The sequence below is a fragment of the Arachis hypogaea genome, chromosome 19 (assembly GCF_003086295.3).
Source record: "Arachis hypogaea cultivar Tifrunner chromosome 19, arahy.Tifrunner.gnm2.J5K5, whole genome shotgun sequence".
Taxonomy (NCBI): domain Eukaryota; kingdom Viridiplantae; phylum Streptophyta; class Magnoliopsida; order Fabales; family Fabaceae; genus Arachis; species Arachis hypogaea.
In genome coordinates, this window is record NC_092054.1 from 122,338,940 (window position 1) to 122,361,267 (window position 22,328).

Sequence of the window (22,328 nt, forward strand, 5' to 3'; positions counted from 1 at the left end):
TCTCTCAGAAACTTGGAAATGCAATTGGGTCAGTTGAGCAAGCAAGTACTCGAGAGGCCTCCCAACACTCTTCCTAGTGACACATTGCCTAATCAAAGAGAAGAGTGCAAGGCTATCACATTAGTGGGTGAACCAGTGACAGATGAGGAGGCACAGATTACTGAAGGGACAGTTGAAAAAGAAGCCCCAGAAAAGATTGAGGATACTGTAGCAAATGCCCTTTCAAGGCATCCGGATAACCCCATTCCAGTTGATCATGAGACATATCCGGCATTGCCTAAGGCACTTTAGTACAAGCCGAAGATGTCATATCCTCAGAAACTCCAAAAGGAGACCAACGACAAGTAATTCTCAAAGTTCTAGGAAGTTTTCAGAAATCTGCAAATCAATATTCCTTTTGTTGAGGTTTTAGAGCAAATGCTTCTCTATGTCAAGTTCATGAAGGATTTACTTTCCAAGAAGAAGACTTTAAAGAGAGATGAGACAGTGATCCTTACCAAGGAATGTAGTGCCATAATTCAGAGCGAATTGCCAAGAAAGATGCTAGATCTAGGGAGCTTTCAGATTCCATGCACCATTGGGAGAACAACCTTTGAAAAAGCTTTATGTGATTTAGGTGCAAGTATTAATTTAATGCCATTGTCTATGATGAAGAAGTTACAAATTAAAGAGACACAACCAATAAGGATAGTATTACACATGGCAGACAAGTCTATGAAACATGCACATGGAATAGTGGAGAACATATTGGTCAAGGTGGGAAAATTATTCCTTCCAGCAAATTTTGTGATCTTTAACATGGGAGAGGATGAAAACACCTTTGTAATCCTGAGAAGACCATTCCTAGCTACTAGGAGAGCTCTGATCGATGTGAAAAAGGATGAATTTGTTCTAAGGGTGCATGAGGAGCTTTTGATCTTCAAGGTTTTTAGAACAATACAACACTCAAGTGAAGGAGACATGTGCATGAAGAATGAATCCACTAACCCAAATCTCTAGGAATCCCTCAATGAGGTGAAAGAGTTTGCAACCCAAGCCTCCTTTAGTGGGAATCAATACAATCCCCTGACATCAAACCTAAGTTTGGTGTTGGGGGTGCCTCATCCACTAACAAGGGAACTCCCAATAAGAAAATACCGAAGGGATGGAGAAACAGGAAAATTCTCACTGAAGATTTCTCACTTGGGATGAAAGTGATGTTGGCTTAAAGCCCAGTGTTACCTCATACAGTGAACAGGATCCTTTCTCTTGAGAATATAGAGTTAATCCATGAGAACACAGAAAGGCGATTCACAACGAGAGGTGAGGAGTTGAAACACTATGATCAATCCTCGACTTAGTCGAGCCAAATGTCAAGCTATTGACGTTAAAGAAGCGCTTGTTGGAAGGCAACCCAATAGTCTGTATCCTTTGATTTCACAGTATTATAGTTTAAATTTATTTATTATAGTTAAGTGCAGTTTTTCTTCATTTTATATGTGTTTTGGTCATGCAAAATGTTTAAAATAGGAACAAGAGGAATCAGAAGGGAAAACAGAACACGCTGGAGGAAAATAGATTCGGGTGCCCCAGCGCTAAACGCCAGGCTAGGCGTTTAGCGCCAGAAGACCCAAAAATCGAGACACAGCCACTGCACCCTTGGCACTAAACGCAGACCTGGCCATTTAGAGGCAAAATTCACACATTACGAGAAGAGTCCACTGTCTCAGTGGCGCTAAACGCCAGGAGCAACGTTTAGTGCAAGCAAATAAAAAAAGGGTTTTTATCTCAATGGCGTTAAACGCTAGGACTAGCATTTAATGCCCTAATGGGCATCAGAATTGAAACGTTGTGGCGCTAAATGCCGAAGCTGGCATTTAGCGCTAGCAGCATGAAAATGAATTTTGAAGAAAGAGTTTGAACGTTGAAAATGGTAAACTCAGTGGGACCCACTCCCTCTTTCCCTCCTTATCCACTTTCCCATCCCCATTCCCCTCTCCCTCTTACCGTTATCCCCCTCTCTCCATTTACTCTAAATCCCTTCCCCATATACCAATTCCCAACCACTCTCATTTCCATCTTTCACCTTCATTATTTCCAAAACCATACATTCCCTTCCCTCCATTTCAACCGTGCCCCTTACCCCCATATATAAATACCACTTCCTTTTCCTCTTTCACCACAACCCCATCAACATCACACTATTCCGTTCTCTTACTAATCCTTCCCAAGTCCCTTTCTTTCCTTGACCTAACATCCACTGCCCATTCCACTTTCTTATCCCTCTTTCTTTTCTCTAATTCCCCTTCTCTCCATATTTTTACTTCGTTCCATTTTGTTCTCTATTTTTTTCTTTTTTTTTTTCATTTTTTCATGGGATGAGAAAAAGTTCTAAGCTTGGTGTTAGAGTACTTCACTTTTTCTTTCTTTTATCATCATCCATATGGCACCGAAAATTAGAGAATCCTCTTCAAGGAAAAGAAAGGAAAAGGCTTCCACAATCGATTCGTTTGATGTGAACCGGTTTAGCTCCAAGATACACGAGAATCACTTTAATGAGATAGTGAGAAAAAAGGTGATCCCAGATGTGCGATTTGACTTGCAACCGGATGAATATCCGGAGATCCGGGAGCAGATTCTGAGGAGGGATTGGGAAGTTCTGTGCAACCCCGTAACCGATGTTGGTGTTCTGATGGTCAGCGAGTTTTACGCCAATACTTGGGTGACTTACAAGCATGTCAAGGGTGTGAACCCCAACCCAAAGAACTGGCGCACTATTGTCCGAGAGGGGATCTTAGAGTTCGGTCCAGAAAGGGTAAGGGATATACTTCAGCTATCGCCATCTAGAGATGACCCTCTCACTCTTACACTCACAGGGTCAATAGCAATCAGAGACTGGACAAAATCCTCACTGATATATGCCTCCCAAGAGTTCATACCAATTGAGAAGGCATGATTGATAGACGAAGGATTTGTTGTGATGGTATAGAATTTCACAAAATTAATTCTCGTTGCTAGTATAGCTCTACACCAACAAACAATCCTCCCAATCAAAAATTTTGGTTTTGTCACATGTACAAACCCCAATGAAAATTTACCGAAGTATTTGGACTCCGGGTCGTCTCCCTAGGATACAATAAAGTGGTCAATTATTGGCTATGAAGGGGTAAAAGGGGGATTTTGATTTATAGGAGGGTAAGAAAAATAAATTGAACAAGTAATTAAAGAAAACAAGATAAAGAACTCTTGGCTAAGACTTAGGTAACTGAGATCACCATTCTTGTCAACAAGCCAAATATTGATAATCATGAGAGGCCAACCCATTAAGTCTACTTCCCAAAAGCTTTAAGTACGTAATATTTACTCCTAAGCTTGAAGTACATCAAATAGGCTTGATCACATCAACCCTTAAGTCCTAACCTACCTAATAATTAACTTAGTAGTGGGTTTGTGTCAATGGGTGTCAAATTGATCACCAAGGGTTCTCAAGTCACCAAATCCATTATATCCAATGACTCAAGTTTACCCAATTTCTTTAGCTTAAACCAAGAGTCAACAAAACTACTCAAAAATTAAGGAAAACATTTCATCAAACATGTAGAATACAATAAAAGTAGACATCATAAATTGCAAGAATAATAAAATTTATCAACTATCAATTGCAAGGAAAGTAAGATCACAACTCAATTCATCAATAAAAGAAACATCAACATCCAATTGTATTAAATGTAAACCAAATCCAACAAGAGTCATCATCACAAAAGGTAGCAAAAAAGGGAATTAACATGAAAGCTAAGAGAATCGAGAGTAGAAACATGAAATTGTAGAGAAAACAAGATGAGAACATGAAATTGGAACTAGATCTAAGATGAAATTGACCTAATCTACCCTAATTCTAGAGAGAAGAGGGAGCTTCTCTCTCTAGAAACTACACTACATGATGCTAATCTACAACTAATTGCTCCCCCTTTGCTTGGACTTCAATTCTGCATGAAATACACTCAGAAACAAGTTGGAATTGGGCCTGAGAAGCCCAGAAATTGCCCCCAGCATTTTACCTTTAAGTGGATCACATGAGAGTATCGACACGTACGCGCCATGTGCGCGTGCGCGACGATTGGCAAATTCATCATCTGCACGGACGCGTCATGTACACGTGCGCGTGCCTACGCGAAACCACTTCTGCGCGTGCACGCCTTGTACACGTGCGCGCCCTTCTATGGATTCCCAATTCTTGTTTCTTCATGGATTCTCCTCTTTGTATGCTTTTCTCGTCATTTCTTCCATCCAATACTTGCCTTATAAACCTGAAATCACTCAACAAACACATCAAGGCATCGAATGGAATTAAGGTGAATTAAAATCACCAATTTAAGGGCCTAAAAAGCATGTTTTTACACTTAAGCACAATTCAAGGAAGAATTACAAAACCATGCTATTTTATTGAATAAATGTGGGAAAAGGTAGTAAAATCCCCTAAAATAAGCACAAGATAAATCACAAAATCGGGGTTTATCAAATCTCCCCACACTTAAACTAAGCTTGTCCTCATGCTAGAATCAAGAAAGAAGCAAAGAGTATCAATATTTATTCAATGAAAACTAACTAAATGCAATCTATCTATATGCAACCTATTCACATGAATGCAATGGCTTAGTTAAAATGAATCAATCTCCAAGAATACACATGCAAGCACAAGGGCTAAGGCAATAACAATTAAAGCTAACCACAATTGGATTGAATTATTGAAAGATCTTACAAACTTGCAAGAAAAGATGATCATGGGTGGGAATACATGAGCGATCGAACCCTCGCCGGATGTGTATCCGCTCTAGGCACTCAAGTGTATAGGGTTGATTCACTCAATTCTCACCTAATCATGCTTTCCAAGATTTGTTTTTCATCTAACAACTAACAATTACTTCATGCATGCATACAAATATCATGAGGGCTTTCCCATAGGTTGTAATGGGGCTAGGGTCAAGGTAGGATGCATATGATCAAGTGAGTTTGAAATTCGAATCTTTGATTAACTTAAACTTCCCACCTAACCTATGACAACCTATACAATTCCAAACAAACCTAGCTATTCATTCTTTACTCTTTTACACACTCATGTATTCCCAATCTTTGATCATCACACATATGCATTGATCTTTATTGAAATTTGGGGAATTTTTGTCCATTTTTTATTGTAGTTCTTTTTCTTTCTTTTCTATATAATTTTTTTCCCAAACTAAAATATATACAAGAACATCAATGCATATGGTGTACATATGATTAATACATGAGTATGTACCTAATTTCTAAAATTTTTCAACAAAAACATAAACACACTTTTATCTCTACCCAATGTTTCCAATTCTCCCAAAATCAAATAGTGAACACTCTCACTAGCCTAAGCTAATCAAAAATCCAAATTAAGGATATTTATTATTTTTCACTTAGGCTTGTAATGTGCTTCAATTAAGAACAAATGGGTTAAGCATAGGCTCAAAATTGGCTAACAATGGGAGATAAAAAGGTAGGCTATATAGGTAAGTGAGTTATTTGAACAATGGCCTCAATCATATAAATGCATGTATACACAAATAATGGACATAAAGAATCAAACAAATCAAAGATTACAGCCATAAGAAGAGAATAATGCACACAAGAATGAAAGTAAGTGGTCATATATGATGTAACCACACAATTAGGCTCAAATCTCACATGCTTGTGTTCTTAGCTCAAAACATGATCCACAAAGTGTATAATTCAAGCAAGTTCTAAAAAAAATTTTCAACCAATTGGGGTGGTGCCCTAAAAATGGATTTCTTGGAAAATTTTCATCACATTGACTAAGCTTATTCTAATGCAAAGTTGTGATTTAGAAAATTTTAAAATTTTCCCTAGTTTTACCCCCTTTTTCGATCAAAACACAATTCTTATACAAAAAGGGTTAACTAAGTTTTAACAATCCAAAATAGTTTTCTAATTACAATCAAATCCAAGATGCAAAACATATATATATATAATAAAAGTGTGCATCAACCAAAATAAGGGTATCCACAATAGCAAATATATACAATAATCCCAAAATGATCTAAAAGATAAAGTACAAAATAAAATGAAGTAGCAGAAACTAAAGATAGATGTCCGAAAATTCACCACATAAATGCAATACACCAGTCACGAACGGTGACCTCCCCACACTTTAGAATTAAGCATCGTCCTCGATGCTACTGCTGAAGCCCGAGATGGGGGGTCATCAGTCACGCTGGGCTGTGGCTCATGCTCAGGCTGTGGGACTGGGATTGGCTGTGGCCCTGGCTATGGAACTGGCTCAGGCTGTGGATCCTCAGGAGGCTGCTGGACCTCAGTGGTGGTTTGTGTCTCTGGTGGTGCCTCCTGCTGAATCAGCTCCTCATCATGCTCCTCCTCCTGATCCTGCTCGTCGGAGGTGGAAGACTCTGGAAGTGGAGGGAGCTCAATGCCCTGGGAAGCGAACACCTGGTCTATGCGATCGAGACGTCGCATGATGCGACACTCGCTGCGCTCTATAAAGTGAAACATGCGCTGCACCAGTAGATAGGTGGGCTCAGGTGCCGGTGGTGGTGGCACAGATGCTGCTGCTGCTGCTGAGGAGGAGGCGGGTCCTACTGCGGCTATGGAGGATGAAGGTCTAGCTGCTTCAACCACCACTCTCGCTTGAGAACGGCGGCTGGTCGGGGGCTTCTCGTGCACCCATCCACCCCATGGAATAGTAACCTCCTTGTCGTCGTCCTCTGGGGGTGGTGGTGTCACATCATCGTCCTCCCACGGGACATCAGCCAGCTCAACCAAACTAGTGACTAGTGTAGGAAACGGTAGCAGGCCGTGAATATGTGCTCTCCACATGCTATGCCTGATCAGCCGGGGGAAATACACCTCTTTCCCCTCCATGACACAGCCGATCAAAACCAACATATCCATCGGGATCTCAGAGAAGTGAGTAGTGGGTAGGACGTAATGGGCAAATATCTGCTGCCATGTCATAGCCTCCTTAGACAGGTAGGTGGATAGCATCCCCTTGGGCTTCTTATTGTTCGAATCCATCACCCAGGGAGCATCTAGTGTGGCAATGACGCGCTTAAGCACCTCATAATCAAAAGTCATGGAGAGGAGAGCTACCTCTGCCTACTGGTAGGCACAAGTATCAGGAGTACCAACTCTGCAGAGCAGTGCATCTCCTATGGCAGCCTCAGTGACCATAATCTCTCTACCCTTCAAGTGCACTGAATCCAAGTTCGCTCGGAAGAAGTTACAGTAAAACTCCTTAACCCATGAGATGTTAATCCTTCCCAGATCCCTGTCAACAAAATCCAAGCCCAACTCCAGAATCCGGGCGTTTATGGCACGTCTCACTTCATTGGGAAGGTTCAGCTTCTTCTCAATGTTCAGATTTTTCTTCTTATAGCTGGAGAAGCAGAGCTCACAGTAGATGTTGGGAAATTTGGTTGGATCAGTGGATGGGAGTAGCTGATTTTCCTTATCCACCTCATTCAACAGATTCTTGGCATAGTTTGCATAAGGTGAAGGGGTAGAGGACTTAGAGCGCTTTCTCTTCTTAGAAGTACTGGCTATGGCTTTGCCCTTGTCTGACATCCTGGAAAACAGAGATGATACAATATAAGCAGCTAGCCAAGAAGATATAAAGCACTCAAAGCAAAGCATATTCATGAAGTGAGGAAAGAAAAGAGAAATTTTGGACTGCAAGCAACAAGATTCAAAATTCGAGTCAAGTCACAAACCAAAAATTCAAACCACAATTGCACATTGCTTGGTCATTAAGCCTAAGAAACACCATATCCAAAAGAATGGTCAAAAGAGTTAAGTCAAAAGCCAAAGAAAAGTTAGTTGGTTAGACAAATTAGAGTTAGAAATCATTTTGAAAATTAATGATATGGTGGTACCGGCTCAATTCAAAAGGAATGCACAAAATAAGAATGTAAGCATTCTCACAATCTTAAAATGCATCAAGTCATTGATGATGAAATATAATATTTCCAGAAAGCAACTAATATAAAAACAAGTCACCAATCAATGTGAAGATCACTAGTGTTGTATGAATTGGTGTTGGAAAATCAAAACCTTGAAAAACAAGTAAATCAAGCAACATTTAACACCAATTTCAACAATGCATACAAGTCACAAGTTCAAATAAGAATGGATAGCCTCATGATTCATGTGACTTAATAAAATTAAATATGAATAAAATGGATCCATTAGTCACATAAATTAAAAGCTTTCAAAATTGTGTGTTTATGCAAAAGAGGCACCAAAATTCAAGAGAGTTTCAAGTTACGGTCAATTTGAAAACTTACTCAAACTATGCAATGTATATGAGTAAATCAACATTGTAAGCAAGCAAGGAATATAACAAGTATGACCAAAATCGTAAATAGGTTCTTGAAGGGTTTCCAAAACTATTTAGGAAACAAAATTCTACTGACACAGAAATCATCAAATAGAAGTTTGTTACACCAATCAAGCAATGTCAATTCAAGAAATATGGTTAAGACAAATCCGACAGTATTTCAGTAGTACATTGGCTATTTCCAAATTTAGACAGTCAAATCAATTTCCATATGAATCCATTAAGAATCAAAAACACAAAAAATTTTATATGAGTTCATATGAATGGAACAATTAAGCCAATAGTTCAGCAACAAAGCATGAAGAGGCAGTTTAGATCAATTCAGCCAGCAACAAGCAGTCATGAACAATTGAACAGTTAAGCAACCAGTGTCCATGAGCAAAGCAATATTCAATAATAGCAAGCCAAGGAAAGTTAATGCATCAGCATCAATCAGCCCAAATGAGCATATGGCAAATCAATGAAACAGAGTAATTCCACACAGCAGCAAAAATTCAAACAAGCCTAAATCCACTACTCAGCCCAGATTCTCTAACCACCTAATTAAACTAAACTAACTCTAATCTAACTAAGCTAATTAACAAAATCAACATAAAGCAGTAAAGGAAGCAAAACAGGGGAAGGTAGAAACCTGGGAGACAGAGACTGAATGAAGCAAACGAAGGGAAGGGAGAACGGAAGAGGAGTGAACCGGCCAGGGCAGAGCGGCAGTTTGGTGGCACAGTGGAGCTTGTGCCGGCAACAATGGAAGTCGCGGCGGTGCTTGTGGTGGCACAGAGGCGCTGTGAGAGAGAGAACAGAGAGGAGGGGCAGAGGAGTGAGAAAGGTGGAAGAAGAGAGAGAGAGAGAGAAGAAGAGAGGTGAGGCGATGGCGGCGGCGAAGCCGCGGACGCTCGCTGGCGGTGGTTGAGTGCTGGGAGATAGAAGGTTGGAAATGGAGGGAGAAGAAGGAAAGACGTTGGAGAAGAGAAGGGAGTTGGGGGCGCGTCTACGCTAGGGCTTTTGCGTCCCTGGTTAAATGAGATTTTTAAATCCATGCGAGCGCGCACCGTGCGCGTCCGCATGGGTGAGAGGGTAAGGAAGTTGCGCGGAAGCGCCATATGCGCCTACGCATAGATGAGAGAATTGGCAATGGGTGCGGACGCGCACAACGTGCGTCCACGTGGATGCCTGGACCAGAGGCACAAAGCTAGCCCAGAGTTGGCACAACTCTCGGGTCGTTTGGCCTGGTTGGTGAAAATCTGTATCGACGCGCGCGTGCCATGTGCGCTTGTGTGTAGAATGGTTAATTAAGGGTAGGGCACGGAGGCGCTAGGTGCGCCTACGCGTGAGTAGGGCATTCGCGGAAGGGACGCGGACGCGCACAGCGTGCGTCCGCGTGGGTTAGGGCACAAAGTTGGTCCAAAAGTGGCACAACTCTCTGGTCCTTGGCCCAGAAAGCCTAAATGCGCAGCCGACGTGCGCGCATTGTGCGCTTGCACGTGGCTGGTGTGTTTTTTTTTTCATGAGCATCAAAAGGAGCTCAATCCTCCTGACCTTCTCTAAGACCTTTGAAATAGCTAAGATGCAAAATTGAACATATTTTTGAGATGTTGGGGATTTTTCAAATAAATTGAGGAAACTTGCAATCCAAGCAAAAACTCAAATTCAAAGAATCATCCCTAATTAAAGCATAGAATGTATAGACATCTTAGCAAGCAAGGCAAAATATACTAAGAAGTAAAGAAATTATATACAATGGAATCCAATTCATTCATTCATTATATCTACAAGAGAATGGAAAGAGTTTACCATGGTGGGGTGTCTCCCACTAAGCACTTTTGGTTTAAGTCCTTAAGTTGGACATTTGGGAGGCTCCTTGTCAAGGTGGCTTATGCTTGTATCCATCCTTGAACCTCCAAGAGTGCTTGTTCTTCAATCGGTTGTCAGAAGTTCCAACTATCTTCACCAAGCATTGGTGAGGTTCTCTTCAAGATATGAGCTCCCAAAATTGATTTCCGTTGTGTGATCCAGGATCCCATATCTTATCTTTGCACCCATCTTCTAGTTGATTGCCTTGGTTCCGTTCGGGTGACAAGAAAGTAGAATTCTCATGAAAGCACCAAACTATCCTCCTAGACCCATTTAATTGAGCATTACACCAATCCAAGCTTTTCAAATTTGAGCTTCCAACCATAACGAGTCTAGATTTAGAACGCCAACCACTAAACATCCTCCTCTTTTGCTTAATTCCACAAAGCGCTCTAAGTTGGCCATCCGTCTCAAGCAAACCATACTCAAGTGGGATAATAAAGCTGAGAGTTAGAAGTTTTACCCACTCAAGTGAAGGATTGAATGACAAACTAGGTGGAGGAGTTCCCAAAGATCTTGATAAAGCACGCTCCACTCCCGTCCATCCTCTTCTAGAGGCTTCCACCACTTGGCAAAGTTTTTCAAGTTCCTCTTCTTGCCAAGCTTCCTCAAGTTCACATTCTTCTTCACCAAATTCTTGTATCTCTTCTCCATCACTCTCATCATAGATAGGAGGTCTAGTGAAGTCTACCTCATCATTAAGTTTAAGCACTTTGAGGAATGACTCTTCAAACTCAAAAGGATCATATGTCGATGTGGAATCATCATAGATAGGGGGCTTGTTTCTTGGAACACTTCTTCCAGTTCTTCACTCACAATAGGTCTTGGAGGTTGCACATCCTCCTCAACCTTGCTTTTTAGTCCATTGGGAGAAGGTTCAACAAGATCGTCAAGGGGCTTGATCAATGTAGACAAAAAATCACTATTGATGGAATCCACTTCTTGATCAATTTCCTTCGACTCTTTGTCCAGTTCCGCAACATTACTCTTCTCTTTAATGTCCCCTCCAAGCTTCTTGGAAGAGAGCTTTTCAACTTGAAATTCCTTTATGTGCTCAACATATCCTAAATATCCACCCACTACTCCCTTTTATTCACTAATCTCTACCTTCTCCTCTTGTTGCACTTCTTGCTTCAACTATTCTTCCTCACCATGGAGCTTCAAGTTCACTCCCTTACAAGGCTCCTTGATTGTTTCTCCATGTTCACCAGTTGGAGTACTTATGATGCATGAGCTTAAGTGGGATGTTAGGTGACTCACGGCTTCTACTATGCCGGCCATCTTTGCTCTTAGCTCCTTAAACTTAGTTTCATCCTCCTCTTGTCACCTTAAGATACGAGATTCAAGGTCTCTTAGTTCTAACAGGAAGGCTTCGTCGGGAGGTGGTGGTGGAAGAGAGGGTTCATTGGTTGAGGGAAAATTGTTTTAATTGGAAGGTGGTTCATATTGGTGGAATTCTTAAGGTAGTGTGTGTGGAATTTATGGTTCATGGGAGTATTAGTATTGAGATGGTGTTGGCTCTAGATGTGGTTCATACGGTGGTTGATATGGTGGATATGGATCATGGTCATATGGAGGTAAATGATGGCGTGAGGCATGTGAGTATGGTGTATGGCTATATTGAGGAGTGGGGTCATATACGTATGATGATTGTGGTTGACAACCACAATGAGGATCATCACACACATTGGATTGATACACATTAAGATTAGGATTATACCCATAAGAGTTCGGAGGAGGTTGTTGCCAAGAAGGTTGTTCAAAAGCTTGAGGCTCCTCCCATCTTTGATTTCTAAATCCTTGATGTATATCCTTATTAGAGCTTCCATTTCCTACAACATAGTTTGAACTACACTCATAACCAAAAGGATGAGAATTCATAATGAAAGAGAAAATAAAACAAGTATTAATAAGAAACAAAGAAAACAAAATCCTAAACTAGCAAAAACTAACAAGCAGACTAAAATTCAAGCTATTCACAATATATACAATAGCCAATAACATAGCACCATTGATCCCCGGCAACGACGCCATTTTGATAGACGAAGGATTTGTTGTGATGGTATAGAATTTTACAAAATTAATTCTCGTTGCTAGTATAGCTCTACACCAACAAACAATCCTCCCAATCAAAAATATTGGTTTTGTCACATGTACAAACCCCAATGAAAATTTACCAAAGTATTTGGACTCCGAGTCGTCTCCCTAGGATACAATGAAGTGGTCAATTATTAGCTATGAAGGGGTAAAAGGGGGGTTTTGATTTATAGGAGGGTAAGAAAAATAAATTGAACAAGTAATTAAAGAAAACAAGATAAAAAACTCTTGGCTAAGACTTAGGTAACTGAGATCACCATCCTTGTCAACATACCAAATATTGATAATCATGAGAGGCCAACCCATTAAGTCTACTTCCCAAAAGCTTTAAGTACGTAATATTTACTCCTAAGCTTGAAGTACATCAAATAGGCTTGCTCACATCAACCCTTAAGTCCTAACCTACCTACTAATTAACTTAGTAGTGGGTTAGTGTCAATGGGTGTCAAATTGATCACCAAGGGTTCTCAAATCACCAAATCCATTATATCCAATGACTCAAGTTTATCCAATTCCTTTAGCTTAGACCAAGAGTCAACAAAACTACTCAAAAATTAAGGAAAATATTTCATCAAACATGTAGAATGCAATAAAAGTAGACATCATAAATTGCAAGAATAATAAAATCTATCAACTATCAATTGCAAGGAAAGTAAGATCACAACTCAATTCATCAATAAAAGAAACATCAACATCCAATTGCATTAAATGTAAACCAAATCCAACAAGTGTTATCGTCACAAAAGGTAGCAAAAAAGGGAATTAACATGAAAGCTAAGAGAATCGAGAGTAGAAACATGAAATTGTAGAGAAAACAAGATGAGAACATGAAATTGGAACTAGATCTAAGATGAAATTGACCTAATTTACCCTAATTCTAGAGAGAAGAGGGAGCTTCTCTCTCTAGAAACTACACTACATGATGCTAATCTACAACTAATTGCTCCCCCTTTGCTTGGACTTCAATTCTGCATGAAATACACTCAGAAACAAGTTGGAATTGGGCCTGGGAAGCCCAGAAATTGCCCCCAGCATTTTGCCTTTAAGTGGGTCACATGAGAGTATCGACACGTACGCGCCATGTGCGCGTGCGCGACGATTGGCAAATTCATCATCTGCGCGGACACGTCATGTACACGTGCGCGTGCCTACGCGAAACCACTTCTGCGCGTGCACGCCTTGTACACGTGCGCGCCCTTCTATGGATTCCCAATTCTTGTTTCTTCATGGATTCTCCTCTTTGTATGCTTTTCTCGTCATTTCTTCCATCCAATACTTGCCTTATAAACCTGAAATCACTCAACAAACACATCAAGGCATCGAATGGAATTAAGGTGAATTAAAATCACCAATTTAAGGGCCTAAAAAGCATGTTTTTACACTTAAGCACAATTCAAGGAAGAATTACAAAACCATGCTATTTTATTGAATAAATGTGGGAAAAGGTAGTAAAATCCCCTAAAATAAGCACAAGATAAATCATAAAATCGGGGTTTATCAATGATCTGAAGCCGGTTGCTCGGGGTGGTTGACAAATGAATTTTTTGCCGGTATAGAAATTATCAAATGATCAATCGTAGTATAGTCTAAACCGACGCAAAATCCTTCATCAAACAAATCTACAATCTATATCCGAGAGTACTAGTCTCCCGAGTCGTTCTCCCTTGGAATTGCCAAAGTGTGCATCTTATTGATTTAGTAAGCCTTGTTGGAATTCTTTGAAGGTTTTAGTAAAGTAATGAGAAACAAACAATCAATTATTAAACGACTTGGCTTAGAGTTGGCATTAGAAATTCTATCCTTATAGTCCATTCAATGTTGACAACAATTAGGCCTTGCTTCATTTAGTTATCCCCTAGGTATAGAGGGAGGTCAAATGAAAGCAATCAACTTGAGTCACAAGTCCTAGCTTCACCTTGTGGGAATCTAGCTTTAGTGCACTCCAAGCCAACTAGCAATCCCTAATTCCAAATCAACTATTGATACAACTATTCAACTTCTTCCAAGGACCAAACCCTATGCCAAGTGTGAAAATTCTACTCCATAGCTAGTGTTGTCATTTTATCAAACATGTGATGAGCAAGAAGGAAAGTCATAGTAAAATGAGAAGAAAATTCGAATTGAAAGTATTGCAACACAAAGATCTAACAACAAGTCTCAAAGAGTAACAATGAAAATCAAATTCTCAAAATAGGGACGAAATCCAAAATTACAAAGTTGAATTCTAGATCTATGAGAATTGATCAATTACATCTACTACTTGAAATTGGAGAAGAAAATCTATGACATGAACAAAGTGGAGTGAGAATTGTAATGGATCTCACCAAAAAGTCATTGAAAATTCAGAAATTAGATGAGGATGAACCCTAGTGAAAAGCTTGGAATCTCCCTCTTCTTCTCCCAAAAGTGTAACTAACTCTCCTCTCAAAAAATATCTAGATCTAGAAAATGAACTAAAATTGTCCTTAACCCTTGCTCCTTTGGTCTTCTTAAGCTTTTCCCGCCAAGGCATTTCCCCAAAAGTGGGATTCTTAACTACCTCCACGCCTAAGTCACGTGACTTCTTAAAACTCATATTCGCAAATCGGCGCGCACGCGCAAGGTACGCGCACGCACCGTCGAGACGTCTTGTAATGTGCGCGGAGGCGTGATGTACGCGTGCGCACCCATGAAGATCCTGGCTTAGCCGCTTCCCAAGCCGGCTCGTGACTTGGCTCTTGGCTTTGGCTTCACGTTGCCCTATCCGCGCGGGCGCGCCAGGTGCGCGCACGCGCCCATGCGGAAATTTCCAAAGCTTAATCCTCATGCTTCCTTCCTTTGTACCCGTCTTCCTTCTCTCTTTCGGTCCATTCCTACTCTTATATCCTGAAACCACTTAACACACAAGTCACGGCATCGAATGACATCAAGAGAAGATTAGAAATATATCTATTTTAGTGCAAAATAAGCATGTTTTCATTCATGAGGCAAAACTAGGAAAGGAATGCAAAATCTTGTATTTTCATATAGAAAGTGTGTGGAATCATTGATAAAACCCCTGAAATCAGCACAAGATAAACCCTCAAATTGGGGTTTGTCAACCTCCCCACACTTAGATTCTAGCATGTCCTCATGCTTAGAGAAATGCAAAGAAACACAGAAGACCGAGGGATCGCAAAAGTATAAGACTCATGAAGTGCAACCTACTTATATGCATGCAACTATGACTAGTGCTACTATCCACTTGGTTGGGAACAAATTAGCCTTCTTAGGACATATGCGAGCACATGGGACACGATGGTGGTCAAAGCATAGGACTTGCTACTTTCTAAGCATCAAATGCAATATGTGCAACCTTGCATGAGGAATGCTCGCGAGAGCCGGGAATCAAAGGATTGAGCATCGAACCCTCACCGGAAGTGTTTGCACTCTAATCACTCGGTGTTTGGGGTTTATTCTCTCAATTCTCCCCTAATCATACTTTCCAAGATTTGTTTTTCATCTAACAATCAACAATTATTCAATGCATGCATACAATTATCATGAGGTCTTTTCCTTAGGTTGTAATGGGGTTAGGGTCAAGGTAGGGTCATATATGGCTAGTGGACTTAGGATTTGAATCTTTGATTAACTTAAACTTTCCCACCTAACCTATATAATGACCTATACAATTAAGTACTAACCTAACTACCCATTCCTCACTTTTCCACATACTCATGCATTTTCTTTTCGTTTCACAACACTTATGCATTGATTCCTCTTGAGCTTCACTTTGGGGCATTTTGTCCCCTTTATTACTTTTCTTTTTCTTTCTTCTTTTCTATATACATTCTCTTTTCTTTTCTTTTTTCCCTTTTTTTTTAACTTTTATTTCTCTTTTTTTTTTCAAACCATATACAAGAACATCAATGCATAAGGTCTATACATTTAATCGATACATGAGCATGTACCCAATTCCCCATTATAAAAATACAAAACACAAACACCCTTTTTATCCCAACCATCGTCCTAAAGTCTTCCCACTCTTGGATGACACTCACACTCACTAGCCTAAGCCAATCAAAGATCCAAATAAAGGACATTCATTGTTTTCCGCTTTAAGGCTTGTAATGTGCTAAAATAAGAATAAGTGGGTTAAGCGTAGGCTCAAAGATGGCTAACAAAGGAGGATAAAAGGTAAGGCCATTTGGGTAAGTGAGCTAATGAAATGATGGCCTCAATCATACAAATGCATGAATACACAAAATAATGGATATAAAGAATCAAACAAATCAAGGATTACAATCATAGGAAGAGAGTAATGCACACAAGAAGGGGAATAGATGGTTATAAGATGTAACCACACTATTAGGCTCAAATCTCACAAGCTTGTGTTCTTAACTCAAACCCATGTTCCAAAATATAATTCTTCATGCAACTTTGGCATCAAAGCATTTAAAATTTGCAATGCCATGGTTGCCCCAAAGTGTTGGTTTCCTAAGAAAGAATTTCATTGTTCCAACCAAGTAGACTTATCATGCGAATGGTGCCAACTAGAACCTAATCATGCAACCTATCCTAATTTATTCAGATTTATTCAGATGTTACCTACGGAAATCGATCGGCCGACCTCCCCACACTTAAAACTTAGCACGGTCCTCCGTGCTATAGGTTAGGCGCACTGGGTGATTGAGCTCCGAGTGTGCCACATCTCCAATGCCATCGCTATCTCCGCTTGAAGTTGCGGTGGATGTGGAGATATCGGGTTCCTCCATAGGTGGGGTGACTATGCTTAGAAGCCTCTTCACATGAGCATAGCGGCGTTGGTTACGCCTCTCATAACGGTCTAATTTGTTGTGAAGGTCCTCAAGGCGTTGGGCGGCCGATTTTTGTGATGTAGATGAAGTGGTAGTGTGGCGAGTTGGTGTGGACAGTTCAATGTCCTTGGTAACTTCCGGAGGCTTGAGGCATCTTTTGGTCGGAATGATATCACCATCGACCGGTATTGAGGTTCTCCTATCTTTAGCCTCCCGGTTGACGCCGGCTTTCGCAACTAATGCTGTCACTAAAGTGGGGAATGGTAGATTTCCCTTGGCATGAATGCGCCCCATGGATTGGCGGATGGCATGCGGAACGTCGACCGGTTTCTCGGTCAAGATGCACCATATCAATAAGGCAAGCTCGGCGGTGATGGATGACCCATGTGTGCTTGGGAGCACGTAGTGAGCTAGAATTTGGGCCCATGCCGTGGCTTCTTGAGTGAGGTGGCAGACGTCTAAACCCTTGGGTCTTTGCTTTATGGTCCCCCGAATCCAAGATGCGTCGGGTAAAGCAATGACGCGGAGGATCGCGCTCCAATCGAATGCGCGGTCAACGCATGTAGCCAAGACTTCTTGGTAGGCGTCATATGCATCCGTTGACGGTTCAATCCCAAGGACTTCTCGGATGGTTTCCACTGTGACCGACACTTGCTTTCGGCGCACAAATATTGATGTAAGACGAGGTGAGTGGAAGTTGGAGTAGAATTCCACCACCCATGAGAGATTGGCCTCCTTTGGTTGCCTCAAGAGGAACCTCCATTGCCTCCGGTCAATGTGTGGCATCACAATCGGACTGAGGTGAGCCGGTAAGACTAGGAGGGGTTCCGGATGGTAATTCCTTTCAATCATTCTGGAGTAAACAAGTTCGCAGTAACGGTTGGGAAACTTGTTTGAATCCTTAGGAGGGTTGTCCTTTTCTAGAACATCAACGGGGCCCTTGGTCTTCTTTAAGAGGGGCTTGGCCGTTAGTTCTTGGCGCACTTTATTGGAAGCTGGCTTCTTGGGGCCTTTCCCCTTGTTCTTTTTTATGACCATCCTGTGGAAGCAAGAAAGGGAAAATATCAAACCCAAAGAAGTGGAGGTACATGAGCTCTATGTAATGAAAATTTATGCCATAGAATATGGGTATCTTTGTTACATGACAGCTGCAACATGTAACTAGGATAATGTGTGAAGAGCAAGGCAAAGTATTTTCATGTGGTGCAAGGGTAGTTTAAGCATGCAAGGAAGAGGCATGAGAAGCACACACCCTTAGGGACCATAAATGAAAAGCAAGCTAAGAAAATGGGAATGAATGGTTTGTGGAAAGTGGGGATGCACTCAAAAGTGATTGGTTGAGAGGCAAGGTAGTCACAATGAGTCCAAAATTCAAGTGTGCCTTTCATCGAACAGTAGGCGTGCATCCTTGAAGTAGTATGTGATTATGTGGAAATGAGAGCAATGTAACATTCCACAATCCATTATTAATGATTATAGTGCATATTGATTGCAAGAAAATTAAGCAACACCATTCATCTACTCATGTAAGTGAGTTTGAGACCCAAATGCCCATGAAGAATTGGATTGAAAGAGAGGAGAGAGCAAAGACATCCCAAGGAAGTAACTAGAGAAAGAAGGAAGAGAAAAAAAAAGAAGAAAGAGGCTACCTAAAAGATGGTGCAACTAAATGAATAAGAACCACAAGAGATTATTGGACTAAGAGGGTAGCCTAGTAGAATACCTTGTGAGATGGAGAAGGATATGGAAGAAGAAGTTGTAGTGTGGGTTGATGGAGGGTGAAGAGTTAACGTGGAGCCACCGGAGATATGTGATAGAAGGTGGTTGATGGGAGGGAGTGGAGGTGGTTGAATGGGTGGTGGAAGGGGTGAGAAGGAGGAGGAAAAGTGGAATGAGAATGAAGGGGTAAGTGTGCCCTTTTTAAAGATGGCGTCGATCACCGGCGCGTGCGCGCGCGGTGCGCGCTCGCGCAGGGAGTGAGGCGGACTAGGGGCGCGCGCGCGCACATTTTGCGTGCGCGTCCATGCACTTGGGCTGGCGGCACAGGAGAGGCACAGGGGTGGCATAACTCTCTGGACGAAGTACCAGAGATTGCTTCAGGGTTTTTTTGGCGCGCGCGCGCACGCGTCCACGTGGTTGTGCCCCAGGCATGAGAAGGGCCTGGAGCAGGCTCAACTCTCTGTGAAGTGGCTCAGAGAGGAGTGCAGAATCAAAGGGCGCGTGCGCGGCTGCGGCGCGCGCGCGCATTTCATGCTCGCCTTGTATGGACGCGTGCGCGCCAGGTGCGCGCACGCGGCAAAGGTGCTGGGCCGGTGGCTTAGTGTAGGCTTGAGAGTGGCTTAACTCTCTGTAGGATGTACTAGGAGTGCAACAAGGCAATCGGCGCGGACGCGCACAGTACGCTTGCGCTTCGATTGGCAGATTTCGCCCATGTGCGCGGACGCGCCATGTGCGAGCGCGCGCGAGCTTCCTGTGCTTCAGGCATAGCCCTGGCATGGTGTGGGCGCAACTCTCGGATAAATGTATGGGGGGCTGTTATTCGCGGTCCACGCGTCTGCGCACGGTGCGCGTCTGCGTAGATGACCGTCGAGTGCCATAAGGGCGCGTACGCGCCAGGTGCGCGCATGCGCAGAGGGGTGGTTTTTCTAAATTGCAAGTGTTTACACCACTTTTGACATTGCAAAACCCCCCCCCATACAGCCACTTAAGCACTATAGCAGGGCATTTTACTTGGTAAACTATCAATGAAATCAACAAATGAAGGGGAATTGTCATTAAAATCTAGCTAACAAACATGAAGTCAAGTGTCTATGTACAAAGCTCAAAGGAAGATCTTACCATGGTGGGGTGTCTCCCACCTAGCACTTTTGTTTAACGTCCTTAAGTTGGACTTTCAGTAGCTTATAGTGTTTGTTCAAGAGTTGCATCCCTCAAGAGGAACACTTCAAATTCCTTGGAGTTCTTTCTTTGCTCACCATGATACAATTTGAGACGGTGCCCGTTTACCTTGAAGACGTCCGGGCTTGATGGGTGGCGCAAGTGGTAGACTCCATAAGGTTCTACTTTCTCCACTTGGTAGGGCCCATCCCACCTTGATCTAAGCTTTCTGGGTAGTAATCTCAACCTTGAATTGTAGAGAAGGACTAGTTCACCGGGTCGGAATTCTCTTCTCCTAATGTTCTTGTCATGGATGGCTTTCAACTTTTCCTTATAAAGTCTAGAGTTGTCGTAAGCTTCCAATCTCAAACATTCTAATTCTGCCAATTGAAGCTTTCTCTCTACTCCGGCCCCACCCAAGCTCATATTACACTCCTTTACGGCCCAATAAGCTTTGTGTTCAATCTCCACCGGTAAGTGACATGCTTTACCATATACAAGCCGGAAGGGGCTCATACCAATGGGTGTCTTGTAAGCCGTTCGATAGGCCCACAGTGCATCGGAGAGTTTAATGCTCCAATCTTTCCTATTCGGCTTTACAATCCTTTCTAACACATGCTTGATTTCCCGGTTAGAGACTTCGGCTTGGCCGTTTGTCTGAGGGTGGTAAGCCGTGGCGACTTTGTGGATGATGCCATATTTTCTCATGAGGCCGTCTATTCTTTTGTTGCAAAAGTGGGATCCTTGGTCACTTATGATTGCTCTTGGGGCGCCAAAGCGACAAATGATATTGTTCCTCACAAAAGAATACACAACATTAGCGTCATCCGTTCGGGTGGGGATTGCCTCCACCCATTTTGACACATAATCGACGGCTAACAAGATGTAGAGAAAGCCATTGGAATTTGGAAATGGTCCCATGAAGTCGATTCTCCATACGTCAAAGATTTCGCAAAAAAGCATATTTTGTTGGGGAATTTCGTCCTTCTTGGAAATATCTCCAAACCTAATACATTGGGGACAAGATTTGCAATAGAGAGAAGCATCTTTGAGAAGAGTTGGCCACCAAAATCCGCAATCAAGGACTTTTCTTGCCGTTCTTTGGGGCCCGTAGTGACCACCTCCTTCGGAAGCATGGCAAGCGTCCAAGATTGCTTGGAATTCGGTTTGAGGTATGCACCGTCGCATTATTTGGTCCGCTCCACACCTCCACAAATAGAGATCATCCCAAATATAGTATTTGGATTCGCTTTTCAGCTTATCCTTTTTGTTTTTGTCGAGATTGGGAGGGAAAGTGCGTGAAACCAAATAGTTTGCTATTGGGGCATACCAAGGAACCACTTCCGAGATTGCATGCAAAGCATCTAAAGGAAAGGAATCATTGATAGGAGTGGTGTCGCCTTTTCTGTGTTCGAGGCGACTTAAATGGTCCGCCACTAGGTTTTGGGAACCGCTCCTATCTTTGATTTCCAAGTCAAATTCTTGTAATAAAAGCACCCAACGAATTAATCTCGGTTTTGATTCCTTTTTTGCCAACAAGTACTTTAGTGCCGCGTGATCCGAGTACACTACTACCTTGGAACCAAGAAGATAGGCTCGGAACTTGTCCAAAGCAAAAACAATAGCTAGGAGTTCCTTTTCGGTAGTAGTGTAGTTGGATTGGGCTCCGTCTAGTGTTTTGGAAGCATAAGCTATGACATAGGGAATCTTACCCTCGCGTTGTGCTAACGCGGCTCCTATCGCATAATTCGAAGCATCACACATGATTTCAAAGGGTTGAATCCAATTGGGTCCTCGTACAATAGGGGCTTGTGTCAACGCTACCTTGAGTTTGTCATATGCCTCCATACATTCCTTGCTCATCTCAAATTCGGTGTCTTTTTGTAGTAATCGAGAGAGAGGTAAGGCCACCTTGCTAAAGTCCTTGATGAATCTCCGGTAGAATCCTGCATGTCCAAGAAAAGAACGGACTTCCCTCTCGGAGGAGGGGTAAGGTAAACTGGATATGACATTTATCTTTGCCGGATCTACGGAGATGCCTTCCTTTGATACTATGTGTCCCAAAACAATGCCTTGTTTGACCATGAAATGACATTTTTCAAAATTTAAGACAAGGTTTGTTTTGGTGCATCTCTCTAAGACTTTTTCAAGGTTACCTAAGCAATGCTCAAATGACTCACCATACACACTAAAATCATCCATGAAAACTTCCATCGATTGCTCTAGAAAGTCCGCAAATAGGCTCATCATGCATCTTTGAAACGTTGCCGGTGCATTGCATAGGCCAAATGGCATACGCTTGTAAGCATACGTTCCAAAGGGGCAAGTAAATGTGGTTTTTTCTTGGTCTT